The following is a 13,860-nucleotide window of genomic DNA, read 5'->3' as shown; positions in this document are numbered from 1 at the left end:
CTTCCTCCCTTCCCACCTTCTTTCCTTCCCCTTCCTCCCTCCCTCCCTTCCTCCTTCTTTCCTTCCTCTTTGTCTCCCTCCCTTCCTTCCTTTCCTTCCCCCTCCTTCCCTCCTTCCTTCCCTTCTGACTTTCCTCCCTCCCTTCCTTCCTGAGCACAGCTTCTTGGAACCCAGCCACCCTGGAAAAGCCCAAGCCACACAGAAAAGCCGGGCATAAACTCCCAGATGACTGCCCACACCCAATGCCAGACACAGGTGAGAGTCATCTCTGAAGTCGTAGCTCAACTGAGTCCTCAGGTGATTGAAGCCTCAGCTGACATCACGTGGAACAAAAAAACAGAACAAACAAAACCAGCCCAGCTTGAGCCAAGGTGACTTGGCAAGAGGATGGTGTCACAGTGAAATAATTAGTTCATCATATTCTGATTAGGAAACTTCTCATTTGAGAACCTTATAAACTTTTATATTCTTCAATTACTACTATACATAAAAATTATTAATATGCTGACACAATGGGATTCTAAAGGATCTCCTATGGTAATGACAATAGTCACACACGTCCAAACCTGGCACTCCCGTCAGTGGATCAAAGTCCCATCCTTCCTTTCCTGCAAGCACTGCCATGGGGCCAGGCTGGGGCCAAACATCTCACCACAGCATCGGTCTTAACTTACTGTTACAAACCATGAGCAGCAGGGCACCAGAACTCCAGTTTACATGAGTTCCCCTACTCTACTTCTAAATGACACTGAACCCTCTTATGTCTAACTCAAGATGAGAAAAAAATAGCTAAATGCAGGCAATCTTTCAAAACCAAAAGTAGAAAAAAATATAGGACAAGACAATTCTAGACAGACTATTCTCTGTAAATGATAAATTCTTCCCAAGAAACAAGTGAGAGATTGGTATGACTTCAGAATTTCAATTGGTACAACAGCTGTTGTAAAATCATGAAAAACAATGTCATTAACTGTCATGACCCCTAAGGCCCTGGTCTCGGTCCCCGTAGGAAGGAACTAGGTGTGACATGGATTATAAATACAAGCTTTCGGGAGGCAGGCTAACCTTAAGTGCAGGTAGCCCAGAGCCCCCTCTGCAAGGGCTATTTATTAAGGTTATACACAACAGGTGTGAGAGTTAAGGTAATGACATGGAGGGCTGCATGCCTAAGGATTGCCAGGCATTCTTTCCCCACAACCCTCATGAAGAAGTACTAAGCATCAATGTTTAACACATGCTTGCTTATTAGTGAGTGACCGATCCTATCTCATTCTGGAACCCTGAGTTACTTGGGGGATTGCCCCCAAATCACAAAACGTCTCTCGGCTTGCCAGGAGACTGTCCTGTTCTCAGTGTTCCCTTTCAATGTGATAAGAATCAGTAACTGTCCTTTGCAAGCATAGTGTCCATTCCTCTACAATTAACACAACAAACATATATGTGGTGCTCCTATCTGCCAAGATCTGTGCTGTTCCTTTATAGAAGCGACCGCATTTGCTCCTCAGACAACCACTTACCCCATTTTTCAGATGAGGAATTTTGCCTTAAGCCCCAGCTCTTAACCGTGACACATGTCACCATTTCACCATTGGATGTGGCTGATGAGAGAGAATTTTTAAATACTTGTTGTAAGAATACAATAATAATATTCTAAGGGATTATCATTTTTTATTTTGTTAATATTTGCTAAGAAATAAATCCGTAAATCTATCTTTACCCCCCACGGAAATATGTATAGCTTTAAATTAAGCCATTTCATTTCCTATAAGATTAGAATTGGTACTAAAACAACTTAGTCTTACCTGCACAAGACTTCAAAATTTACGTAGTCATTTATTTTCTTCTCCTAATGTTTACCCATCTAAAAACATATTTTAAAGTAAGGAAACTGGATGTTTACAAGGTATACATGCATCTAAAGCTAATTCACAGAAATAGTTTTAAATGCCTTTTCAAAAACAAAGCAGATAGTAATACAATAAGCATTAGGAATTTTTCAGGGTCCCCAAATGCCTCATAACTAGAAATACTTGACTTGTAAAATAACCAATATCTTCACAAAATAAAGGCTCACATTTGCTTCCTATCAGTAATTTCTTGTTATAATAATATTTTACTATTTACTACAGACAGTATAAACTCTATTTCAAAAAAACTATTTTTAAATTCTGAACTTTATAACAGCTGAACACATTTTAATGCTATAAATTTGGTATCTACATCAAATGTGTCAAATATCTTGATTTTGGGATTGAAGCAAAAAAGTAATGTCAGATTTTGGAGCAAATGCTTATGAATACAAGTTAAAAGTGGTAGCTTTAAAAAAATATATTATGAGTTTTTGATGCTTACAAAATCTAAATTCTCTGAGCTAAAAATTGTTTAAAAGTCATTATTTTCGTCTCGAGTACACTTAATGTAAATTATTATTCCCATTTCCTCAGTTATTAAGATTAATGTCTGTTATGGGGGTTTAATAAAGTTCAATGAAAGTTTAACTCAATAAAACCAGCCTCTGAACATATTAATTTTGTTACAAACCTATTTTAGTCAACTTATGATTAAATTAAAAATCATTCAGGCAAATTATAATTATTTTCAGGCAAACATATTTTCCCAAAACAGAAACATATACATCTCTCACTACCTTGAATTCTTCCCCGAGATGGATTGTGTGTGCACTGGGGCATGTGAGAACGTGTATGTATGTTTAGTGGGGCTTATTTACAAAAACACACACACACACACACACACAACACTAGAAGATCCATTTAATTAACAATCCCACCACATTAAAATATTTTAACATATTTTCTGACTCTAATGTAATGATGCCCATTATATCATTTCAATAAATTCAATACAGTAAAAAAAAACTGACTAGATTTTACTATTGCTCTTTCTTTTAGAATTTGCATGACATAAAGAAAAAAAATTTGCACGATGTAAGCGGTCAGATAAATTACATGGCTCTGAATTAATAATTGCTTTAAAAAGCATGCGCAAAATATTTGACTACTTCACACTCTGTAAATATCAAGTTTATCCTTTTTACAAACTTAAAACTATGGTGTTTGTTTTGATAAGAAATAACATAGGAGGAATGATTATAAGAATGCTGATTTTCTTTTTCAGCTCTATTGGGGATATTGAATATGGTTTTCTTTCCATAAACATCTGGGTTTATTTCAAAAGCAAACTTAAGCAAGAGTACTACAATAATTATATCAATAATAGACAATTTTCTACGCAGTTAAATATGTAAAAGTTCTTCTGTACATTCTTGGACACTGATCAGCAAGAAAATTCAGTCCATACTTGCTTTGATCTGTTTACTGAGTTAATCTGAGCTGCTTCTTTGGACTCTGGCATCTCAGTGCAGAAGGGCCAGGAAGCCTGCCCTTTAGTGTGGTGGGATAAATTCTGTGTGGACTTTCACAGAGCCACAGATGAACCCTCTGTAGTGCAGTCAGAGAGCCAGTCATGATGATGCGCGCAGAGTCCCTTCCATACACCTTCGAATCCAAGTCTCTGGAGCACCTGAGAAGCAGGCCTACCTTTCTCTTTATTCAATACAAACACTACAGAGTCAGCAGGGTGAGACGCAATTGTACAAAAGACTCCAGCGATGTAAACTCTTTCTACTTGTCTTACAACGTTCCCGCAAGTTTGACATTATTTCAAAATAAAGAGTGACAAAATTATTTTTAAGTTGTAACAGGAGTGCTAAAAAAAACTAAGATTCTTAAGGTATACTTTCAAGTTCCACTCTATTTAAATATTTTTTAAATTTAGACTAAAAATACTAACAAATTGAAGTTTAACTTCTTTTAAACGCGTTCCTATGAGAAAGTATAAAACTGTGTTGCTGATTTTTTTATTCTAATAATTGTATGTATAATCCAGATATAGGTATTAAAGGAAAATATCTCTACACGTTAGTCATTTGAAAAATGTTTTGAATGTATTAAATGTATTTTAAATGTTGTTTTTGACACTAATTTTTCCTTCAATGATCCCTTAAGGATTTATAGTGACTTTGCATAAAAGTGACTCTGTGTCATAAGGTAGTTTAAAGCCAGAATGTTATCTATTTGGTGGTGCTCTGACATACTGATGCATATGTTAGTATTCTAACAAAGAATCCATTGCATCAGATCGCTGACATATTGTATTTTGCAGTGTGATTTACTAACCAATCTATTCTAGCAATTGGGCCAAAGTTACTGTGGAGGGTGCAGAGAAATAAACTAGGATGAAGATGTTAATTCCCTACAATAGTACCTGGCACACAGTAAACAAAGATAAATATTTGTGGGGGGAGATAGGGATGGTTTACAGGATTCTAGACCATTTGCAACAGAAACCATGAGATTGCAGCATAATACAGGCAGTCCCCAAGTTACAAACATCCAACTGGCATCTACGAACGGTGGCTATTATGAGTAATACGTGAATGGACCTGTTCCGATTACATACAAATTCAACATAAGAACAAACCATGGAAACTGTCTCCTCCAAAACCCAGAGACTGTAGTAATGAGATGCTTAAAAATCTAAACATGTAAAAATGGTGCTTCAGTTTTAACTATCAGTATGTGGCTGTATTAATACCAAATTAAGACCCTGAAAAGTATTTTTAAACTTGTCTCTTGTTTATACAGCTATAAAGCTATGAAAAACAAACATAATTCAAAGGAATGTCACCAAATACAATTAAAAGTTGCTAGCACCAAAACTTATTGATATATGTTTTTTACTACCAAAGTCTATAGGACTAAACTCAACTTGTGTTTTGTTTAAGTCCTGACTTGTCTATTAAAGTTATGGTGACTTGGGAGAAATTCAAAAGTTGGAAAAAAGTACAGAGGAATTTTAAATACTTTTTAGAAATCAAATTGCTCTTTTGCACTTTGTTTTCTATACAAATGACAGTTTAGAAATGGTTGATAGAGATAATGAAGATAAACTAAATTTAAAGTTTTGAGTATATTAATGAAGGTCACCAGGATGGGCACAGTGGCTCATGCCTGTAATCCCAGCACACTCTGGGAGGCCACGGAGATGGATCACTTGAGCCCAGGAGTTCGAGAGAGTCAGACCTCGTCTCTAAAAATAGCTGGGTGTCGTGGTGGGCGCCTGTAGTCCCAGCTACGTGGGAGGCTGAGGCAAGAGGATCACTAGAGCCCAAGAGTTTGATGTTGCTGTGAGCTGTGTCTACACGGCATGCTACTGAGGGCAACAAAGTTAAACTCTGTATCCAATAAATAAAAATAAATAAATAAATAAATGTCACCAACAGCATGCTACTGAGGGCAACAAAGTGAAACTCTGTCTCCAATAAATAAACAAATAAATAAATGTCAGCAAATGGTTTAATGCATTTTCATTTTTATTTAAGTTATTATAATTACAATTCCTACTTTAAGATAGTCCACAACTTGGGGGGAGAAGAGTATTACAAATGCTTAAAAGGAGTACCAACAAATTTTGGGGAAATGACTTAAAATACTTTTCACTAGACAGGCATCTAATAAAATAAATAGTGTGAATTTCTTAGGTCATCAAAGGGGGAAAACTTGGTGAAAATTTCTTCCATATAAAAATTCAAGATGAAAACTGATCAAGAAGTGTAGGAGCAGAAAGAATATCAGGATTTGGGGAACTAATAACCTAACCCGTATTGCTCAGTCAAACGTCCAGCTGCAGAGGAAATATGAAAATGTAATGTAATGAAAGAAATAGCACCTTTCAAAAACCAAGTTACTTAAAAGAAAAGTTGGCAAAAATATTCTGAACTACAGATCTCTACATTAAGAAAGTCGTAAAGGAAATGGTTAACACAAAATCGAGTAATTTTGCAAAGTGTGATGTTACATATTGATAGTAAATGGAAACAGTACAGAACATTTAAAGCCAAAATGACACCCTGATAGCTCCAGGAGGCAAAAGTTCCTTTTTGTTTTAAAGTTATTTAACATTCTCTCTAATATATAATATGATAATAATCAGGATATTTTAATACCAGAGGGAAATTTTTTAAAGGATCTAATTAAAAATCAAAAGCAGTATTAAAGTATCTTTTTTTTTTTTATTGTTGGGGAATCATTGAGGGTACAATAAGCCAGGTTACACTGATTGCAATTGTTAGGTAAAGTCCCTCTTGCAATCATGTCTTGCCCCCATAAAGTGTGACACACACCAAGGCCCCACCAACCTCCCTCCTTCCCTCTTTCTGTTTCCCCCCCCATAACCATAATTGTCATTAATTGTCCTCATATCAAAATTGAGTACATAGGATTCATGCTTCTCCATTCTTGTGATGCTTTACTAAGAATAATGTCTTCCACGTCCATCCAGGTTAATACGAAGGATGTAAAGTCTCCATTTTTTTTAATGGCTGAATAGTATTCCATGGTATACATATACCACAGCTTGTTAATCCATTCCTGGGTTGCTGGGCATTTAGGCTGTTTCCACATTTTGGCGATTGTAAATTGAGCTGCAATAAACAGTCTAGTACAAGTGTCCTTATGATAAAAGGATTTCTTTCCTTCTGGGTAGATGCCCAGTAATGGGACTGCAGGATCAAATGGGAGGTCTAGCTTGAGTGCTTTGAGGTTTCTCCATACTTCTTTCCAGAAAGGTTGTACTAGTTTGCAGTCCCACCAGCAGTGTAAAAGTGTTCCCTTCTCTCCACATCCACGCCAGCATCTGCAGTTTTGAGATTTTGTGATGTGGGCCATTCACACTGGGGTTAGATGAAATCTCAGGGTTGTTTTGATTTGCATTTCTCCAATATATACAGATGATGAACATTTTTTCATGTTTTTGTTAGCCATTCGTCTGTCGTCTTTAGAGAAAGTTCTATTCATGTCTCTTGCCCATTGATATAAGGGATTGTTGGCTTTTTTCATGTGGATTAATTTGAGTTCTCTATAGATCCTAGTTATCAAGCTTTTGTCTGATTGAAAATATGCAAATATCCTTTCCCATTGTGTAGGTTGTCTCTTTGCTTTGGTTATTGTCTCCTTAGCTGTACAGAAGCTTTTCAGTTTAATGAAGTCCCATTTGTTTGTTTTTGTTGTTGTTGCAATTGCCATGGCAGTCTTCTTCATGAAGTCTTTCCCCAGGCCAATATCTTCCAGTGTTTTTCCTATGCTTCCTTGGAGGATTTTTATTGTTTCATGCCTTAGGTTTAAGTCTTTTATCCATCTTGAATCAATTTTTGTGAGTGGGGAAAGGTGTGGGTCCAGTTTCAGTCTTTTACACGTAGACATCCAGTTCTCCCAACACCATTTATTGAATAGGGAGTCTTTCCCCCTAGGTATGTTCTTGTTTGGTTTATCAAAGATTAGATGGTTGTAAAATGTTAGTTTCATTTCTTGGTTTTCAATTCTATTCCAAGTGTCTATGTCTCTGTTTTTGTGCCAGTACCATGCTGTCTTGAGCACTATGGCTTTGTAGTACAGACTAAAATCTGGTATGCTGATGTCCCCAGCTTTATTTTTGTTACTAAGAACTGCCTTAGCTATATGGGTTTTTTTCCGGTTCCATACAAAACACAGAATCATTTTTTCCAAATCTTGAAAGTACGATGTTGGTATTTTGATAGGAATGGCATTGAATAGGTAGATTGCTTTGGGAAGTATAGACATTTTAACAATGTTGATTCTTCCCATCCATGAGCATGGTATGTTCTTCCATTTGTTAATATCCTCTGCTATTTCCTTTCTGAGGAGTTCATAGTTTTCTTTATAGAGGTCCTTCACCTCCTTCGTTAGGTATATTCCTAGGTATTTCATTTTCTTTGAAACTATGGTGAAGGGAGTTGTGTCCTTAATTAGCTTCTCATCTTGACTGTTATTGGTGTACACAAAGGCTACTGACTTGTGGACATTGATTTTATATCCTGAAACATTACTGTATTTTTCGATGACTTCTAGGAGTCTTGTGGTTGAGTCTTTGGGGTTCTCTAAGTATAAGATCATGTCATCAGCAAAGAGGGAGAGTTTGACCTCCTCTGCTCCCATTTGGATTCCCTTTATTTCCTTGTCTTGCCTAATTGTATTGGCTAGAACTTCCAGCACTACGTTGAATAGTAAAGGTGACAGAGGACAACCTTGTCTGGTTCCAGTTCTAAGAGGAAAAGCTTTGAGTTTTACTCCATTCAGTAAAATATTGGCTGTGGGTTTGTCATAGGTAGCTTCAATCAGTTTTAGAAATGTGCCACCTGTCCCTATACTCTTCAGTGTTCTAATTAGAAAAGGATGCTGGATTTTATCAAATGCTTTTTCTGCATCTATTGAGAGGATCATGTGATCTTTATTTTTGCCTCTGTTAATATGGTGGATAACGTTTAATGGAGTTGTGTATGTTAAACCAGCCTTGCATCCCTGGGATGAAGCCTACTTGATCATGATGAATGACTTTTTTGATGATAAGCTGTAATCTATTGGCTAGGATTTTGTTGAGAATTTTTCGTCTATGTTCATGAGTGAGATTGGTCTGAAATTCTCCTTTTGTTTGGGTCTTTTCCTGGTTTTGGTATCAGGGTGATGTTTGCTTCATAGAATGTGTTGGGGAAGATTCCTTCTTCCTCAATTTTTTGGAATAATTTCTGCAGTACAGGAATAAGCTCTTCCTTGAAGGTTTGCTAGAATTCTGGAGTGAAGCCATCTGGACCAGGGCATTTTTTGGTTGGAAGATTTTTTATTGTTTCTTTGATCTCAGTGCTTGAAATTGGTCTGTTCAGGAGCTCTATTTCTTCCTGGCTGAGTCTAGGGAGAGGGTGTGATTCCAAATATTGATCCATTTCTTTCACATTGTCAAATTTCTGGGCATAGAGTTTCTGGTAGTATTCAGAGATGATCTCTTGTATCTCTGTGGGATCAGTTGTTATTTCCCCTTTATCATTTCTGATTGAGGTTACTAGAGATTTTACTTTTCTATTCCTCGTTAGTCTGGCCAATGGTTTATCTATTTTATTTATTTTTTCAAAAAACCAACTCCTTGTTTCATTAATTTTCTGAATGATTCTTTTGTTTTCAATTTCATTGATCTCTGATTTGATTTTGGAGATTTCTTTTCTTCTACTGAGTTTAGGCTTAGATTGTTCTTCTTTTTCTAATTCCATAAGATCTCTTGTGAGATTGTTGATGTGCTCTCTTTCTGTTTTTCGAATGTAGGCATCTAAAGCGATGAATTTTCCTCTCAAAACTGCTTTTGCAGTATCCCACAGGTTTTGGTAGCTTGTGTCTTCATTGTTGTTATGCTCAAGGAAGTTAATGATTTCCTGTATTATTTCTTCCTTCACCCATCTGTTATTCAACAGAAGATTGTTTGGTTTCCATGCCTTTGGGTGGGGTCAAGCATTTTTGTTAGAATTGAGTTCCACCTTTAGTGCCTTATGGTCTGAGAAGATACAAGGTAAAATTTCAATTCTTTTGATTCTGTTATTTGTTTTGTGTCCCAGGATATGATCAATTTTGGAGAATGTTCCATGGGGTGATGAGAAGAATGTATATTCTTTATCTTTGGGATGGAGTGTTCTATATGCGTCTATCAAGCACAGTTGTTCTAGGGTCTCATTTAAGTCTCTTATATCCTTGTTTAATTTCTGTTTAGAGGATCTGTCCAGCTCTGTAAGAGGAGTGGTAAGGTCCCCTGTTATTATGGTATTATCAGATATCATATTGCTCAGACTGACTAAGGTCTGTTTCAAGAATCTGGAGGCATTTAAATTGGGTGCATAGATATTTAGAATTGAAATGTCTTCTTGTTGTATTTTTCCCTTGACCAATATAAAGTGACCATCTTTGTCTTTTTTGACTTTAGTTGCTTTAAATCCACATGTATCTGAAAATAAGATTGCAACTCCTCTTTTCTTCTGAATTGTCATTTGCCTGAAAAATTGTCTTCCAACCCTTGACTTGGAGCTTTAATTTGTCTTTTGAAGCCAGGTGTGTTTCTTGCAGACAGCAAATGGATGGCTTGTGTTTTTTAATCCAGTCAACCAATCTATGTCTCTTCAGTGGGGAATTCAAGCCATTAACATTTATTGAGATAATTGATAAGTGTGGTAGTATTCTATTCGTCTTATTTTGTGAGAGTCCATTGCTTAGTTTTATCTTTTGCATCAGTGTGGATTTTTGGTTCTGTCCTTTAATTTCTGAGTTCTTACTTTGCTGCTGATCCATTGTGGTGGTCAGTGTGCAGAACAGGTTGAAGTATTTCCTGTAGAGCTGGTCTTGTTGTGGCGAATTTCCTCAATGTTTGTATATCCGTAAATGATTTGATTTCTCCGTCAATTTTGAAGCTTAGCTTAGCAGGGTACAGAATTCTGGGCTGGAAATTGTTCTGTTTAAGTAGATTAAAGATAGATGACCATTGTCTTCTTGCTTGGAAAGTTTCATTAGAGAAGTCTGTGGTCAATCTGATGGATTTGCCCCTATAGGTGAACTGGTGCTTACTCCTGGCAGCTTGCAGAATCTTTTCTTTTGTCTTGACTTTGGACAGGTTCATCACAATGTGTCTTGGAGAAGCTCGGTTAGAGTTGAGGCGACCTGGGGTCCGATAGCCCTCTGAAAGCAGTGTACCAGAATCTTTGGTGATATTTGGGAAATTTTCTTTTATAATATTCTCTAGTATGGCTTCCATTCCTCTGGGGCATTCTTCCCCCCCTTCTGGAATTCCTATAACTCGTATGTTGGAACGCTTCATAAAGTCCCGTAATTCTGACAGTGAATGTTCTGCTTTCTCTCTCTTCTTTTCTGCCTCTTTTACTATCTGAGTTATCTCAAAAACTTTGTCTTCTACCTCTGAAATTCTTTCTTCTGCATGGTCTAACCTGTTGCTGATACTTTCCATTGCATCTTTAAGTTCCCTGATTGACTGTTTCATTTCCTTCAGCTCTGCTATATCCTTTTTATATTCTTCATATCGTTCATCTCTCATTTGATTCTGTTTTTGGATTTCCTTTTGGTTATTTTCCACTTTATTAGCAGTTTCCTACATTGTTTCCATCATTTCTTTCATTGTTTTCAACATGTGTATTCTAAATTCCCTTTCTGTCATTCCTAACATTTCTGTATAGGTGGAATCCTCTGCAGTAGCTACCTCATGGTCCCTTGGCGGGGTTGTTCTGGACTGGTTCCTCATGTTGCCTGGAGTTTACTGCTGATTCTTCCTCATGGGTGATTTCTTTTATCTGTTTCCTTGCCCTAATTTTCCTTTCACTTCCTCTTGCTCTTTAAGTTCTCGTGCCTGTGGACTAAGGGTTACAGGACCAGAAGGGTGAGAAGGTTTAAGAGCAAAAAAGGGATGAAAGAAAGGAGGACCGAGTGATAAGAAAAAGAAAAATAGAGAAAGGAGAGGGTGTGGGTAAAAGGAATATTGTCAAAAAGAAGAGAGCACAGAAAGAGGGAGACAGAGCAATATAGGTGTACAGTAGGGTACTTTGATACAACCTTAAAAAAAAAAAAAAAAACCACCTTCTGGGGATGCCCAGTGGGGTGGTTCCCTTGAAGTCAGCAGCTCTTTGCTAACCTGATCAGACACAGTACCCCACCTCCACCAAGTAGAGAGGAAAGACAAAAATGCTATAAATCAAAGTAAAACAAGCAAACAGAAAACTTTACGGGATAAAATTGGCTGGAAAAACCAAATAATAGCGGTAGAAACACTAACAAAAATGAAGTTCTAATAATTGAAATAGGCAGCAATGGGAAATTATAATTAAACTAGAAAAATTGAGAAAGAAAAAGGATCTGTATGGAGAAGGTTGAACTTAAAAAAGAAAACCACAATCCACAACATCAAAATAAACAAAAAAAACAACCAAACCAAAAAAAAAAAACACAACCAAAAACAAAGCAGTATGTATATGTTATTGAATATTGTCTGGGCAACACGTGGTCTTCTGGGGTATGAGATGTTAATCACAGTTCTGATACGACTGGAGGCTGCTAGTTTCTCAAACCCCAGCAGGTAGACACCCTAAATCTCTCTTCAGCCCACTTAAAAGGCACTTTGAACTTGTTCACTTACTGAGCAGAAGCTTTCTCAGGGAAGTGCTTGTCGCTGGAATCACTGCTGAAGTGGCTATCCACTTACCCTGTGTCAAAACTGGTCTCCCTCTGCCCCCGAGGGTTAGGGCTGCAAGGCGGCTCAGACCCCACCCTTAGGCTACTTGGTCGCTGGGTTACCAGCTCCCACCCAATTCCAGCTCTGTGACCCTGAGGGCGGAGCTTGCCGGAGTAGATCGCTCACAATGTCTGCCTGTGACCCAGAGCCAAACACTATTAGCTCCTTCTGGCTCAGCGGCTCAGACTGGGGCCCTAGACAAAGGCCAAAGTTCTCCGCACTCCCGCTCAGGCTCTCCCCAAGGCAGTTCGGCTGAGTGCCAAGTCCAAAGACACCAAAACAGTTCACAGGTAAAGGCCTTTCTGGTTTGCAGTCTTGCTGCTACTGAACTTACAGTTGCAGGCGGGTTTAGACTGATTGAACACACGCGACCACTTGCCGGTTTTCCACTGTTTTAGTCCTCCTCTTGGGGTCCAGAAGTCTCTCGCTGACTCCCTGTATCCTCTCAGGGGTGATGATAGGCAGATCCTACCAGCCAGAGATGCCTGGAGTCCTATATCCCTAGACTCACGGTGCCCAGATGCAAGGAAGCTGTTACTCGGCTGCCATCTTGCTCCGCCTCCCAGTGGCCTCCTTCCATATAGCCCAGAGCACCCAACTTCAGGAGAGTAGATTATCTCGTCAGGGATGGAATCCACTACTCGCCTTCCATCTTGAATCCTCAATTACCCACTTAAAAGTATCTTTTTTGTATCTTTTTATTAAACATGAGAACAGGAACTTTATGATAAAATTTTTTGCTATTCAATGGAATTCAGAATAAAATCAACATGTTTTCAGACCATACTCCAAAACTTTATTATGCAAGTGTCACAAAGAGATTATTGTACCGTGATTTTTACGAGAGACAGAACTTCTGCATGTTGACCACCCGAGAGACTGTAAAAAACTGGTCGATATACAGAGGAGGTCAACATAAGGAACTAGGCCTACTGTACTGATACGTACATGTGGTGAATGTCCAGTTTATGATAATTATGACAACTGAAGGACGTGGTTAGTGTAGGGAGGTGGTAAACTGTGGAGATTTTACTGTAATTCCATAGTACAGAGAAGCCTTTGTCAACCAGAAATCTGAGCATAATATTGTGATCAGATGTCTTTTTTTTTTTTAAACCAGTACAGCAACATGTATATTTAGACTTTTCCTAACCCCTGAAAATCCTTACAGTTGAAAAGGTTATTTTTAGTGGCTATTTGAAATAAAAATAAATTTTCTTAGTGCTGTAAGTAATTTCAATGGCCTAGAATCTTTTCCAACTGTGACATGTATGTGAACATTTTTTATGCTTTTGCTTTACCTATATCAAAAGTCTTACCGAATTAGGTCTATGCTTCCAAAAATTGTTATTAATCATAAATGCTGCCTCATAACCTGAAAAAATAGATTGTTCAAGAAATACCAATACATTATTAGCAAGTTATTATAATTTTGCATTTAGTTTCATTTATAAATATCACGTAAATACCACTGGTATCAGGTAGCATAACATTAAATCGTTAAACTAATTTGTAAATATTGATTTAAAAAACTAAGTATTTAGTAAAACCAACAAAAGGGGCTTTTTTCTTCAGGTAATATGCCCAATTATTTCTTTAATAATCAATACCTGCCCAGAAGTTGATATTCACATAGGTTTTTTTTTTTTTTTTTAAAGGTAATAAAAAAACATTTATTTTTAATAACATGTATTTCAGGGCATGTTATTTTAATAA

This window comes from Nycticebus coucang, chromosome 20 (genome assembly GCF_027406575.1).
Source record: "Nycticebus coucang isolate mNycCou1 chromosome 20, mNycCou1.pri, whole genome shotgun sequence".
Taxonomy (NCBI): domain Eukaryota; kingdom Metazoa; phylum Chordata; class Mammalia; order Primates; family Lorisidae; genus Nycticebus; species Nycticebus coucang.
This window is presented reverse-complemented; position numbering follows the sequence as displayed.